Source organism: Bactrocera oleae, chromosome X (genome assembly GCF_042242935.1).
Source record: "Bactrocera oleae isolate idBacOlea1 chromosome X, idBacOlea1, whole genome shotgun sequence".
In the NCBI taxonomy this organism is placed as follows: domain Eukaryota; kingdom Metazoa; phylum Arthropoda; class Insecta; order Diptera; family Tephritidae; genus Bactrocera; species Bactrocera oleae.
This window is the reverse complement of record NC_091541.1, coordinates 656759-670000: the sequence shown is the minus strand read 5'-3', so window position 1 is coordinate 670000 and position 13242 is coordinate 656759.

The following is a 13242-nucleotide window of genomic DNA, read 5'->3' as shown; positions in this document are numbered from 1 at the left end:
GAAGTAATAAATTTTCATATAAGTATTAATTGTATAAAGTCTATGAAGTAATAAATTTTCATATAAGTATTAATTGTATAAAGTCTATGAAGTAATAAATTTTCATATAAGTATTAATTGTATAAAGTCTATGAAGTAATAAATTTTCATATAAGTATTAAATGTATAAAGTCTATAAAGTAATAAATTTTCATATAAGTATTAATTGTATAAAGTCTATGAAGTAATAAATTTTCATATAAGTATTAAATGTATAAAGTCTATGAAGTAATAAATTTTCATATAAGTATTAATTGTATAAAGTCTATGAAGTAATAAATTTTCATATAAGTATAAATTGTATAAAGTCTATGAAGTAATAAATTTTCATATAAGTACTAAATGTATAAAGTCTATGAAGTAATAAATTTTCATATAAGTACTAAATGTATAAAGTCTATGAAGTAATAAATTTTCATATAAGTAGTAAATGTATAAAGTCTATGAAGTAATAAATTTTCATATAAGTATTAATTGTATAAAGTCTATGAAGTAATAAATTTTCATATAAGTATTAAATGTATAAAGTCTATGAAGTAATAAATTTTCATATAAGTATTAAAGTATAAAGTCTATGAAGTAATAAATTTTCATATAAGTATTAATTGTATAAAGTCTATGAAGTAATAAAAATGGAATGTCTATTTGAGCGGGGGTGTTGCAGTTGGGATCTGCTAGCTTTAGGTGTGAAACCTTTTGCCAATGCTTGCTATTTATATGATAGCTTGGAAGCATATTTGTTAGTTGCGGTAAGACTATAGCTTCTGCTTTAATTCTCTTATCCGCTTGGGGGGAAATTAGAGTAATGGGATTATTGTGAACTGAGGTATTCGTTTGAGATTTCCTCAACCTGAGTGGTCATGGTGGTAACTGGTTCCGACACTAGTCCACTTAGGATCCACCCAAAAATAGTATTTTGTGCCAATAGTTTGTTTGAAATTTTCTCAACACCCTCGAGTATTAGTTGAGATATGAGATCGCTGCCTAATAGAATGTCTATTTGAGCGGGGGTGTTGCAGTTGGGATCTGCTAGCTTTAGGTGTGAAACCTTTTCTCAATGCTTGCTATTTATATGATAGCTTGGAAGCATATTTGTTAGTTGCGGTAAGACTATAGCTTCTGCTTTAATTCTCTTATCCGCTTGGGGGGAAATTAGAGTAATGGGATTATTGTGAACTGAGGTATTCGTTTGAGATTTCCTCAACCTGAGTGGTCATGGTGGTAACTGGTTCCGAAACTAGTCCACTTTGGATCCACCCAAAAATAGTATTTTGTGCCAATAGTTTGTTTAAAATTTTCTCAACACCCTCGAGTATTATCTGAGGAATGAGATCGATGCCTAATAGAATGTCTATTTGAGCGGGGGTGTTGCAGTTGGGATCTGTTAGCTTTAGGTGTGAAACCTTTTGCCAATGCTTGCTATTTATATGATAGCTTGGAAGCATATTTGTTAGTTGCGGTAAGACTATAGCTTCTGCTTTCATTCTCTTATCCGCTTGGGGGGAAATTAGAGTAATGGGATTATTGTGAACTGAGGTATTCGTTTGAGATTTCCTCAACCTGAGTGGTCATGGTGGTACCTGGTTCCGACACTAGTCCACTTAGGATCCACCCAAAAATAGTATTTTGTGCCAATAGTTTGTTTGAAATTTTCTCAACACCCTCGAGTATTATCTGAGGTATGAGATCGCTGCCTAATAGAATGTCTATTTGAGCGGGGGTGTTGCAGTTGGGATCTGCTAGCTTTAGGTGTGAAACCTTTTCTCAATGCTTGCTATTTATATGATAGCTTGGAAGCATATTTGTTAGTTGCGGTAAGACTATAGCTTCTGCTTTAATTCTCTTATCCGCTTGGAGGGAAATTAGAGTAATGGGATTATTGTGAACTGAGGTATTCGTTTGAGATTTCCTCAACCAGAGTGGTCATGGTGGTAACTGGTTCCGAAACTAGTCCACTTAGGATCCACCCAAAAATAGTATTTTGTGCCAATAGTCTGTTTGAAATTTTCTCAACACCCTCGAGTATTATCTGAGGTATGAGATCGTTGCCTAATAGAATGTCTATTTGAGCGGGGGTGTTGCAGTTGGGATCTGCTAGCTTTAGGTGTGAAACCTTTTGCCAATGCTTGCTATTTATATGATAGCTTGGAAGCATATTTGTTAGTTGCGGTAAGACTATAGCTTCTGCTTTAATTCTCTTATCCGCTTAAGGGGAAATTAGAGTAATGGGATTATTGTGAACTGAGGTATTCGTTTGAGATTTCCTCAACCTGAGTGGTCATGGTGGTAACTGGTTCCGAAAGTAGTCCACTTAGGATCCACCCAAAAATAGTATTTTGTGCCAATAGTTTGTTTGAAATTTTCTCAACACCCTCGAGTATTATCTGAGGTATGAGATCGCTGCCTAATAGAATGTCTATTTGAGCGGGGGTGTTGCAGTTGGGATCTGCTAGCTTTAGGTGTGAAACCTTTTGCCAATGCTTGCTATTTATATGATAGCTTGGAAGCATATTTGTTAGTTGCGGTAAGACTATAGCTTCTGCTTTAATTCTCTTATCCGCTAAGGGGGAAATTAGAGTAATGGGATTATTGTGAACTGAGGCATTCGTTTGAGATTTCCTCAACCTGAGTGGTCATGGTGGTAACTGGTTCCGACACTAGTCCACTTAGGATCCACCCAAAAATAGTATTTTGTGCCAATAGTTTGTTTGAAATTTTCTCAACACCCTCGAGTATTATCTGAGGTATGAGATCGCTGCCTAATAGAATGTCTATTTGAGCGGGGGTGTTGCAGTTGGGATCTGCTAGCTTTAGGTGTGAAACCTTTTCTCAATGCTTGCTATTTATATGATAGCTTGGAAGCATATTTGTTAGTTGCGGTAAGACTATAGCTTCTGCTTTAATTCTCTTATCCGCTTGGAGGGAAATTAGAGTAATGGGATTATTGTGAACTGAGGTATTCGTTTGAGATTTCCTCAACCAGAGTGGTCATGGTGGTAACTGGTTCCGAAACTAGTCCACTTAGGATCCACCCAAAAATAGTATTTTGTGCCAATAGTTTGTTTGAAATTTTCTCAACACCCTCGAGTATTATCTGAGGTATGAGATCGCTGCCTAATAGAATGTCTATTTGAGCGGGCGTGTTGCAGTTGGGATCTGCTAGTTTTAGGTGTGAAACCTTTTGCCAATGCTTGCTATTTATATGATAGCTTGGAAGCATATTTGTTAGTTGCGGTAAGACTATAGCTTCTGCTTTAATTCTCTTATCCGCTTAAGGGGAAATTAGAGTAATGGGATTATTGTGAACTGAGGTATTCGTTTGAGATTTCCTCAACCTGAGTGGTCATGGTGGTAACTGGTTCCGAAAGTAGTCCACTTAGGATCCACCCAAAAATAGTATTTTGTGCCAATAGTTTGTTTGAAATTTTCTCAACACCCTCGAGTATTATCTGAGGTATGAGATCGCTGCCTAATAGAATGTCTATTTGAGCGGGGGTGTTGCAGTTGGGATCTGCTAGCTTTAGGTGTGAAACCTTTTGCCAATGCTTGCTATTTATATGATAGCTTGGAAGCATATTTGTTAGTTGCGGTAAGACTATAGCTCCTGCTTTAATTCTCTTATCCGCTTAAAGGGAAATTAGAGTAATGGGATTATTGTGAACTGAGGAATTCGTTTGAGATTTCCTCAACCTGAGTGGTCATGGTGGTAACTGGTTCCGACACTAGTCCACTTAGGATCCACCCAAAAATAGTATTTTGTGCCAATAGTTTGTTTGAAATTTTCTCAACACCCTCGAGTATTATCTGAGGTATGAGATCGCTGCCTAATAGAATGTCTATTTGAGCGGGGCTGTTGCAGTTGGGATCTGCTAGCTTTAGGTGTGAAACCTTTTCTAAATGCTTGCTATTTATATGATAGCTTGGAAGCATATTTGTTAGTTGCGGTAAGACTATAGCTTCTGCTTTAATTCTCTTATCCGCTTGGAGGGAAATTAGAGTAATGGGATTATTGTGAACTGAGGTATTCGTTTGAGATTTCCTCAACCAGAGTGGTCATGGTGGTAACTGGTTCCGAAACTAGTCCACTTAGGATCCACCCAAAAATAGTATTTTGTGCCAATAGTTTGTTTGAAATTTTTTCAACACCCTCGAGTATTATCTGAGGTATGAGATCGCTGCCTAATAGAATGTCTATTTGAGCGGGGGTGTTGCAGTTGGGATCTGCTAGCTTTAGGTGTGAAACCTTTTGCCAATGCTTGCTATTTATATGATAGCTTGGAAGCATATTTGTTAGTTGCGGTAAGACTATAGCTTCTGCTTTAATTCTCTTATCCGCTTGGGGGGAAATTAGAGTAATGGGATTATTGTGAACTGAGGTATTCTTTTGAGATTTCCTCAACCTGAGTGGTCATGGTGGTAACTGGTTCCGTAGCTAGTCTACTTAGGATTCACCCAAAAATAGTATTTTGTGCCAATAGTTTGTTTGAAATTTTCTCAACACCCTCGAGTATTATCTGAGGTATGAGATCGCTGCCTAATAGAATGTCTATTTGAGCGGGGGTGTTGCAGTTGGGATCTGCTAGCTTTAGGTGTGAAACCTTTTGCCAATGCTTGCTATTTATATGATAGCTTGGAAGCATATTTGTTAGTTGCGGTAAGACTATAGCTTCCGCTTTAATTCTCTTATCCGCTTAAGGGGCAATTAGAGTAATGGGATTATTGTGAACTGAGGTATTCGTTTGAGATTTCCTCAACCTGAGTGGTCATGGTGGTAACTGGTTCCGAAAGTAGTTCACTTAGGATCCACCCAAAAATAGTATTTTGTGCCAATAGTTTGTTTGAAATTTTCTCAACACCCTCGAGTATTATCTGAGGTATGAGATCGCTGCCTAATAGAATGTCTATTTGAGCGGGGGTGTTGCAGTTGGGATCTGCCAGCTTTAGGTGTGAAACCTTTTGCCAATGCTTGCTATTTATATGATAGCTTGGAAGCATATTTGTTAGTTGCGGTAAGACTATAGCTTCTGCTTTAATTCTCTTATCCGCTAAGGGGGAAATTAGAGTAATGAGATTATTGTGAACTGAGGTATTCCTTTGAGATTTCCTCAACCTGAGTGGTCATGGTGGTAACTGGTTCCGAAACTAGTCCACTTAGGATCCACCCAAAAATAGTATTTTGTGCCAATAGTTTCTTTGAAATTTTCTCAACACCCTCGAGTATTATATGAGGTATGAGATCGCTGTCTAATAGAATGTCTATTTGAGCGGGGGAGTTGCAGTTGGGATCTGCTAGCTTTAGGTGTGAAAGCTTTTGCCAATGCTTGCTATTTATATGATAGCTTGGAAGCATATTTGTTAGTTGCGGTAAGACTATAGCTTCTGCTTTAATTCTCTTATCCGCTTGGGGGGAAATTAAAGTAATGGGATTATTGTGAACTGAGGTATTCGTTTGAGATTTCCTCAACCTGAGTGGTCATGGTGGTAACTGGTTCCGAAACTAGTCCACTTAGGATCCACCCAAAAATAGTATTTTGTGCCAATAGTTTGTTTGAAATTTTCTCAACACCCTCGAGTATTATCTGAGGTATGAGATCGCTGCCTAATAGAATGTCTATTTGAGCGGGGGTGTTGCAGTTGGGATCTGCTAGCTTTAGGTGTGAAACCTTTTGCCAATGCTTGCTATTTATATGATAGCTTGGAAGCATATTTGTTAGTTGCGGTAAGACTATAGCTTCCGCTTTAATTCTCTTATCCGCTTAAGGGGCAATTAGAGTAATGGGATTATTGTGAACTGAGGTATTCGTTTGAGATTTCCTCAACCTGAGTGGTCATGGTGGTAACTGGTTCCGAAAGTAGTTCACTTAGGATCCACCCAAAAATAGTATTTTGTGCCAATAGTTTGTTTGAAATTTTCTCAACACCCTCGAGTATTATCTGAGGTATGAGATCGCTGCCTAATAGAATGTCTATTTGAGCGGGGGTGTTGCAGTTGGGATCTGCCAGCTTTAGGTGTGAAACCTTTTGCCAATGCTTGCTATTTATATGATAGCTTGGAAGCATATTTGTTAGTTGCGGTAAGACTATAGCTTCTGCTTTAATTCTCTTATCCGCTAAGGGGGAAATTAGAGTAATGAGATTATTGTGAACTGAGGTATTCCTTTGAGATTTCCTCAACCTGAGTGGTCATGGTGGTAACTGGTTCCGAAACTAGTCCACTTAGGATCCACCCAAAAATAGTATTTTGTGCCAATAGTTTCTTTGAAATTTTCTCAACACCCTCGAGTATTATATGAGGTATGAGATCGCTGTCTAATAGAATGTCTATTTGAGCGGGGGAGTTGCAGTTGGGATCTGCTAGCTTTAGGTGTGAAAGCTTTTGCCAATGCTTGCTATTTATATGATAGCTTGGAAGCATATTTGTTAGTTGCGGTAAGACTATAGCTTCTGCTTTAATTCTCTTATCCGCTTGGGGGGAAATTAGAGTAATGGGATTATTGTGAACTGAGGTATTCGTTTGAGATTTCCTCAACCTGAGTGGTCATGGTGGTAACTGGTTCCGTAGCTAGTCCACTTAGGATTCACCCAAAAATAGTATTTTGTGCCAATAGTTTGTTTGAAATTTTCTCAACACCCTCGAGTATTATCTGAGGTATGAGATCGCTGCCTAATAGAATGTCTATTTGAGCGGGCGTGTTGCAGTTGGGATCTGCTAGTTTTAGGTGTGAAACCTTTTGCCAATGCTTGCTATTTATATGATAGCTTGGAAGCATATTTGTTAATTGCGGTAAGACTATAGCTTCTGCTTTAATTCTCTTATCCGCTTGGGGGGAAATTAAAGAAATGGGATTATTGTGAACTGAGGTATTCGTTTGAGATTTCCTCAACCTGAGTGGTCATGGTGGTAACTGGTTCCGAGACTAGTCCACTTAGGATCCACCCAAAAATAGTATTTTGTGCCAATAGTTTGTTTGAAATTTTCTCAACACCCTCGAGTATTATCTGAGGTATGAGATCGCTGCCTAATAGAATGTCTATTTGAGCGGGGGTGTTGCAGTTGGGATCTGCTAGCTTTAGGTGTGAAACCTTTTGCCAATGCTTGCTATTTATATGATAGATTGGAAGCATATTTGTTAGTTGCGGTAAGACTATAGCTTCTGCTTTAATTCTCTTATCCGCTTGGGGGGAAATTGGAGTAATGGGATCATTGTGAACTGAGGTATTCGTTTGAGATTTCCTCAACCTGAGTGGTCATGGTGGTAACTGGTTCCGAAAGTAGTCCACTTAGGATCCACCCAAAAATAGTATTTTGTGCCAATAGTTTGTTTGAAATTTTCTCAACACCCTCGAGTATTATCTGAGGTATGAGATCGCTGCCTAATAGAATGTCTATTTGAGCGGGCGTGTTGCAGTTGGGATCTGCTAGCTTTAGGTGTGAAACCTTTTGCCAATGCTTGCTATTTATATGATAGCTTGGAAGCATATTTGTTAGTTGCGGTAAGACTATAGCTTCTGCTTTAATTCTCTTATCCGCTTGGGGGGACATTAAAGAAATGGGATTATTGTGAACTGAGGTATTCGTTTGAGATTTCCTCAACCTGAGTGGTCATGGTGGTAACTGGTTCCGAGACTAGTCCACTTAGGATCCACCCAAAAATAGTATTTTGTGCCAATAGTTTGTTTGAAATTTTCTCAACACCCTCGAGTATTATCTGAGGTATGAGATCGCTGCCTAATAGAATGTCTATTTGAGCGGGGGTGTTGCAGTTGGGATCTGCCAGCTTTAGGTGTGAAACCTCTTGCCAATGCTTGCTATTTATATGATAGCTTGGAAGCATATTTGTTAGTTGCGGTAAGACTATAGCTTCTGCTTTAATTCTCTTATCCGCTTAAGGGGAAATTAGAGTAATGGGATTATTGTGAACTGAGGTATTCGTTTGAGATTTCCTCAACCTGAGTGGTCATGGTGGTAACTGGTTCCGAAAGTAGTCCACTTAGGATCCACCCAAAAATAGTATTTTGTGCCAATAGTTTGTTTGAAATTTTCTCAACACCCTCGAGTATTATCTGAGGTATGAGATCGCTGCCTAATAGAATGTCTATTTGAGCGGGGGTGTTGCAGTTGGGATCTGCTAGCTTTAGGTGTGAAACCTTTTGCCAATGCTTGCTATTTATATGATAGCTTGGAAGCATATTTGTTAGTTGCGGTAAGACTATAGCTTCTGCTTTAATTCTCTTATCCGCTTGGGGGGCCATTAGAGTAATGGGATTATTGTGAACTGAGGTATTCGTTTGAGATTTCCTCAACCTGAGTGGTCATGGTGGTAACTGGTTCCGACACTAGTCCACTTAGGATCCACCCAAAAATAGTATTTTGTGCCAATAGTTTGTTTGAAATTTTCTCAACACCCTCGAGTATTATCTGAGGTATGAGATCGCTGCCTAATAGAAAGTCTATTTGAGCGGGGGTGTTGCAGTTGGGATCTGCTAGCTTTAGGTGTGAAACCTTTTCTCAATGCTTGCTATTTATATGATAGCTTTAAAGCATATTTGTTAGTTGCGGTAAGACTATAGCTTCTGCTTTAATTCTTTTATCCGCTTGGAGGGAAATTAGAGTAATGGGATTATTGTGAACTGAGGTATTCGTTTGAGATTTCCTCAACCAGAGTGGTCATGGTGGTAACTGGTTCCGAAACTAGTCCACTTAGGATCCACCCAAAAATAGTATTTTGTGCCAATAGTTTGTTTGAAATTTTCTCAACACCCTCGAGTATTATCTGAGGTATGAGATCGCTGCCTAATAGAATGTCTATTTGAGCGGGGGTGTTGCAGTTGGGATCTGCTAGCTTTAGGTGTGAAACCTTTTGCCAATGCTTGCTATTTATATGATAGCTTGGAAGCATATTTGTAAGTTGCGGTAAGACTATAGCTTCTGCTTTAATTCTCTTATCCGCTTGGGGGGAAATTAGAGTAATGGGATTATTGTGAACTGAGGTATTCTTTTGAGATTTCCTCAACCTGAGTGGTCATGGTGGTAACTCGTTCCGTAGCTAGTCCACTTAGGATTCACCCAAAAATAGTATTTTGTGCCAATAGTTTGTTTGAAATTTTCTCAACACCTTCGATTATTATCTGAGGTATGAGATCGCTGCCTAATAGAATGTCTATTTGAGCGGGGGTGTTGCAGTTGGGATCTGCTAGCTTTAGGTGTGAAACCTTTTGCCAATGCTTGCTATTTATATGATAGATTGGAAGCATATTTGTTAGTTGCGGTAAGACTATAGCTTCTGCTTTAATTCTCTTATCCGCTTGGGGGGAAATTGGAGTAATGGGATCATTGTGAACTGAGGTATTCGTTTGAGATTTCCTCAACCTGAGTGGTCATGGTGGTAACTGGTTCCGAAAGTAGTCCACTTAGGATCCACACAAAAATAGTATTTTGTGCCAATAGTTTCTTTGAAATTTTCTCAACACCCTCGAGTATTATATGAGGTATGAGATCGCTGTCTAATAGAATGTCTATTTGAGCGGGGGTGTTGCAGTTGGGATCTGCTAGCTTTAGGTGTGAAAGCTTTTGCCAATGCTTGCTATTTATATGATAGCTTGGAAGCATATTTGTTAGTTGCGGTAAGACTATAGCTTCTGCTTTAATTCTCTTATCCGCTTGGGGGGAAATTAGAGTAATGGGATTATTGTGAACTGAGGTATTCGTTTGAGATTTCCTCAACCTGAGTGGTCATGGTGGTAACTGGTTCCGTAGCTAGTCCACTTAGGATTCACCCAAAAATAGTATTTTGTGCCAATAGTTTGTTTGAAATTTTCTCAACACCCTCGAGTATTATCTGAGGTATGAGATCGCTGCCTAATAGAATGTCTATTTGAGCGGGCGTGTTGCAGTTGGGATCTGCTAGTTTTAGGTGTGAAACCTTTTGCCAATGCTTGCTATTTATATGATAGCTTGGAAGCATATTTGTTAATTGCGGTAAGACTATAGCTTCTGCTTTAATTCTCTTATCCGCTTGGGGGGAAATTAAAGAAATGGGATTATTGTGAACTGAGGTATTCGTTTGAGATTTCCTCAACCTGAGTGGTCATGGTGGTAACTGGTTCCGAGACTAGTCCACTTAGGATCCACCCAAAAATAGTATTTTGTGCCAATAGTTTGTTTGAAATTTTCTCAACACCCTCGAGTATTATCTGAGGTATGAGATCGCTGCCTAATAGAATGTCTATTTGAGCGGGGGTGTTGCAGTTGGGATCTGCTAGCTTTAGGTGTGAAACCTTTTGCCAATGCTTGCTATTTATATGATAGATTGGAAGCATATTTGTTAGTTGCGGTAAGACTATAGCTTCTGCTTTAATTCTCTTATCCGCTTGGGGGGAAATTGGAGTAATGGGATCATTGTGAACTGAGGTATTCGTTTGAGATTTCCTCAACCTGAGTGGTCATGGTGGTAACTGGTTCCGAAAGTAGTCCACTTAGGATCCACACAAAAATAATATTTTGTGCCAATAGTTTGTTTGAAATTTTCTCAACACCCTCGAGTATTATCTGAGGTATGAGATCGCTGCCTAATAGAATGTCTATTTGAGCGGGGGTGTTGCAGTTGGGATCTGCCAGCTTTAGGTGTGAAACCTTTTGCCAATGCTTGCTATTTATATGATAGCTTGGAAGCATATTTGTTAGTTGCGGTAAGACTATAGCTTCTGCTTTAATTCTCTTATCCGCTTAAGGGGAAATTAGAGTAATGGGATTATTGTGAACTGAGGTATTCGTTTGAGATTTCCTCAACCTGAGTGGTCATGGTGGTAACTGGTTTCGAAAGTAGTCCACTTAGGATCCACCCAAAAATAGTATTTTGTGCCAATAGTTTGTTTGAAATTTTCTCAACACCCTCGAGTATTATCTGAGGTATGAGATCGCTGCCTAATAGAATGTCTATTTGAGCGGGGGTGTTGCAGTTGGGATCTGCTAGCTTTAGGTGTGAAACCTTTTGCCAATGCTTGCTATTTATATGATAGCTTGGAAGCATATTTGTTAGTTGCGGTAAGACTATAGCTTCTGCTTTAATTCTCTTATCCGCTTGGGGGGACATTAGAGTAATGGGATTATTGTGAACTGAGGCATTCGTTTGAGATTTCCTCAACCTGAGTGGTCATGGTGGTAACTGGTTCCGACACTAGTCCACTTAGGATCCACCCAAAAATAGTATTTTGTGCCAATAGTTTGTTTGAAATTTTCTCAACACCCTCGAGTATTATCTGAGGTATGAGATCGCTGCCTAATAGAATGTCTATTTGAGCGGGGGTGTTGCAGTTGGGATCTGCTAGCTTTAGGTGTGAAACCTTTTCTCAATGCTTGCTATTTATATGATAGCTTGGAAGCATATTTGTTAGTTGCGGTAAGACTATAGCTTCTGCTTTAATTCTCTTATCCGCTTGGAGGGAAATTAGAGTAATGGGATTATTGTGAACTGAGGTATTCGTTTGAGATTTCCGCAACCAGAGTGGTCATGGTGGTAACTGGTTCCGAAACTAGTCCACTTAGGATCCACCCAAAAATAGTATTTTGTGCCAATAGTTTGTTTGAAATTTTCTCAACACCCTCGAGTATTATCTGAGGTATGAGATCGCTGCCTAATAGAATGTCTATTTGAGCGGGGGTGTTGCAGTTGGGATCTGCTAGCTTTAGGTGTGAAACCTTTTGCCAATGCTTGCTATTTATATGATAGCTTGGAAGCATATTTGTTAGTTGCGGTAAGACTATAGCTTCTGCTTTAATTCTCTTATCCGCTTGGGGGGAAATTAGAGTAATGGGATTATTGTGAACTGAGGTATTCTTTTGAGATTTCCTCAACCTGAGTGGTCATGGTGGTAACTCGTTCCGTAGCTAGTCCACTTAGGATTCACCCAAAAATAGTATTTTGTGCCAATAGTTTGTTTGAAATTTTCTCAACACCCTCGAGTATTATCTGAGGTATGAGATCGCTGCCTAATAGAATGTCTATTTGAGCGGGCGTGTTGCAGTTGGGATCTGCTAGTTTTAGGTGTGAAACCTTTTGCCAATGCTTGCTATTTATATGATAGCTTGGAAGCATATTTGTTAGTTGCGGTAAGACTATAGCTTCTGCTTTAATTCTCTTATCCGCTTAAGGGGAAATTAGAGTAATGGGATTATTGTGAACTGAGGTATTCGTTTGAGATTTCCTCAACCTGAGTGGTCATGGTGGTAACTGGTTCCGAAAGTAGTCCACTTAGGATCCACCCAAAAATAGTATTTTGTGCCAATAGTTTGTTTGAAATTTTCTCAACACCCTCGAGTATTATCTGAGGTATGAGATCGCTGCCTAATAGAATGTCTATTTGAGCGGGGGTGTTGCAGTTGGGATCTGCTAGCTTTAGGTGTGAAACCTTTTGCCAATGCTTGCTATTTATATGATAGCTTGGAAGCATATTTGTTAATTGCGGTAAGACTATAGCTTCTGCTTTAATTCTCTTATCCGCTTAAGGGGAAATTAGAGTAATGGGATTATTGTGAACTGAGGTATTCGTTTGAGATTTCATCAACCTGAGTGGTCATGGTGGTAACTGGTTCCGAAAGTAGTCCACTTAGGATCCACCCAAAAATAGTATTTTGTGCCAATAGTTTGTTTGAAATTTTCTCAACACCCTCGAGTATTATCTGAGGTATGAGATCGCTGCCTAATAGAATGTCTATTTGAGCGGGGGTGTTGCAGTTGGGATCTGCTAGCTTTAGGTGTGAAACCTTTTCTCAATGCTTGCTATTTATATGATAGCTTGGAAGCATATTTGTTAGTTGCGGTAAGACTATAGCTTCTGCTTTAATTCTCTTATCCGCTTGGAGGGAAATTAGAGTAATGGGATTATTGTGAACTGAGGTATTCGTTTGAGATTTCCTCAACCAGAGTGGTCATGATGGTAACTGGTTCCGAAACTAGTCCACTTAGGATCCACCCAAAAATAGTATTTTGTGCCAATAGTTTGTTTGAAATTTTCTCAACACCCTCGAGTATTATCTGAGGTATGAGATCGCTGCCTAATAGAATGTCTATTTGAGCGGGGGTGTTGCAGTTGGGATCTGCCAGCTTTAGGTGTGAAACCTTTTGCCAATGCTTGCTATTTATATGATAGCTTGGAAGCATATTTGTTAGTTGCGGTAAGACTATAGCTTCTGCTTTAATTCTC